The sequence below is a fragment of the Haplochromis burtoni genome, unplaced genomic scaffold (genome assembly GCF_018398535.1).
Source record: "Haplochromis burtoni strain Fernald_Lab_line unplaced genomic scaffold, NCSU_Asbu1 Contig_3933, whole genome shotgun sequence".
NCBI lineage: Eukaryota > Metazoa > Chordata > Actinopteri > Cichliformes > Cichlidae > Haplochromis > Haplochromis burtoni.
This window is the reverse complement of record NW_024586294.1, coordinates 2,467-5,158: the sequence shown is the minus strand read 5'-3', so window position 1 is coordinate 5,158 and position 2,692 is coordinate 2,467. Positions and strand designations below refer to the sequence as shown.

At 40.3% G+C, this 2,692-nt stretch overlaps 1 long non-coding RNA gene across 1 annotated transcript; it reads left to right on the top strand.

Annotated features, from left to right (window-relative positions):
* LOC102305706 lies at positions 1-2,431 on the top strand (the record flags this gene model as incomplete). The annotated part of the gene is given in 3 exon segments (XR_001336065.2): positions 1-57; positions 147-250; positions 347-2,431. It is a non-coding gene; the product is annotated as a guanine nucleotide exchange factor DBS (long non-coding RNA).
* Positions 2,432-2,692: the final 261 nt, after the last annotated feature.

Below are 2,692 nucleotides of genomic sequence, written 5' to 3'. Positions count from 1 at the left end.
CTCTGTGAAGAGCGGAGATGTAGTGCATCTGGTCAAGGAGGGGGACGATGGACAGTGGTGAGGTTACAACCTTATATTATCTATGTGAACTAATAAAAAAAATCTATAATTTAGAAGCATTGGTTTAACTATACTTTTGTGTCTAGGCTTGTGCGTAACTTAAACACATCTAAGGAGGGTTGGATTCCTGCTGCTAATCTTATCAACCTCATTGGAAAATCAAAGTCTTGTCAGTCTCTCACCAGCTCAGGTATTCTAAGAAACAGTCCCAAATAAATCATGTCAAAATCCAACATGCATTTGTTACACATGCATTAACTCCTCAATGTGGCTGTGTTTCAAACAGAAGGCAGTGGCTCTGGGAACCTCAGCACATCATCTAGCTGCAGTGAGACCTACACAAGCTTCTCTGATATCAAACCCTGAAAATACTCTGCACTTTCTTCATCATCAAACTGCCATCATTCCTACATCATGTGGCTATCTGTACCGTTTTGCCAGCATATGTAATCATGAATTTTGTCAATTTTCCACAGAAAACAGAAGTTACAAAGGTAACTATAGTTTTATGAATTCTAGGATCACTGCCGGTGGCAGTAAACAAAATGTCTCCTCATAGTCTGCACGTGTTGAAATCTTATATAAACAAAATCATATGCATGATGTGTAGGCTACCTGTGCATATGCACTATAAATAACTTGGTAGGCTACATATGAGCTCTATGAAACTTCTCATGCTGAAATTTTCCAAGTGACCAGCATGACTGGCAATCATCTTGGGTTTCACAGAACCACAGTCATCAAACTTCTGTACTGTTTTACTTCTTCCTTACTGCCAGTGGCAGTAAACAAAGTGGATGACTTAAAGCAGCATCAAGAGGAACAGACAACTTCTAGTCAACCAGTGGCTGGTAACGTGAATCCACAGGCTGACAGAACCTCACAAATGTACAGGGTGTTCCCCAAGATGCCGCTACACAGATTACACAGATGGGACACCCCACATTGCTCTCCAGGAGGTGGCCGCACCCCTGGTTGAGTGACAGACGACACCTGAAGAATGCAGGCACACCTGCTATTCCATATGCCTGTTTCATCATGTTTACAGCTCAGTGGGAATGCCCCAGTATGAACACATCTTTTCTCTTGTTCTTTTCATTATAAGAAATCAAAGACAGGTCCCATGTTGCAGTGCCCCCCCATGTCCCAATGTTCAAGGTCCTAGCACACCTGCCATAATAGGAAAAGACCAGCAGAGCTTCAGCTCTTCCAAAAAGCTCTTCTTCTGAGTTGCCAATAGCAAATACAAACCAGCCACACCTTTAAGAGGGCAAAGACTGCACTCTGACAATGACAGTCTGAATGACAACCTCCTACCCCTTACTCCAAGGGATGCTTACCTCCTGAACATAGATTATAGATCATTAATTATCAACCTAAAGAACAATTAACCAAGAAAAAACACCGGGCTGACAGCATGAAAATCAACGGGGGTGGGCGACCAGGGGGTATTTCCATCACATTTTAGCATATAGGATCTCACCCTGTGTGGCATATGAGGAGACATATTTGCTGTGTTTTCCTGCCATTGGCAGTCATGAGTTAATGAAACAAAACTGCATTTTTATTTAATTTTTCTAACCTCTCACATACACTGCACATTCAGAATGTTATACATTTACTGTGAAGGAACAAAACACATGCATATGGTAATTTCACTGTATAGATCTGTCATGGAGACAGAAGATCCACGTGCTGATAATGTAATAGATGTATGAATGGGCCAGCAGGACTGATCTCAGCAAATGCATCTATTTATGCTCACACTAAAAGCGGGGAGAGGTTAGTGGACAACAGCTGTCTTTGTGTTCACATGCACTAATTTCTTCAGGAGTTCATATTTTAACTCTGAATGAGAAAGAGGGCAATGTCCACTTTCTTTAGCTTGAATGAATTTTTCCTGAGAGCCAACTCTCTGTCCACTTTTTAAAAAAAAAAAAAGTTTATTTATTTGTATGAAGCACCCACAGATATTCATCCACTCTTTAATTTTATTGTTGTCTGTAAACTCTCCTCCTGTCTGCTGTCAGTCTGTCATTAGAAACCTGTTCTGTCACCAGCTCTCCAGAGTTTGTGTGTGTGAGCTTTTGTCCTTTTGCTTTTGTCTCTGATAGCCTGGTCAAACTCTTTGTGCATTTTCATATATGCTACAGTTTTACAAATGTATCCATGTGAATAATGGGAGATCACTGTATAGGCTAACTTATTCCCAGCAGAGGGAAAATGTTTGGAATGTAGATATTGTTTATTAATATGTGTCTGTCATGTTTGTTAAAGGAGATGCTATATTGTACATTAAGTATGGTGATGTCACTGCTTTGTGACTTGTCCAGTTTTGTTTTTTTTTACATAAATGACTTGTGACAATTCACTTACTGTCTCTCTCTCTCTCGGTGCTGAGATGTAATCTGAAGCCTTCTGTTTTTGATTTCTGAGTCATCCTGAAACATGTCTGTAACCAGCTGTTTCTCAAAGAGTTGTGGTTAACGGGTTGCCAGGTATTTTTCTCCCTTCTTTCTTCTCTAGCCTCTCTCTTCCTCTCTCATCTCTCTCTCTCTCTCTCTCTTTCTCTCTCTCTCTCTGTTCTCATCATCTATATCTCATCTATATATTTATATCATCTTTTGTCTCT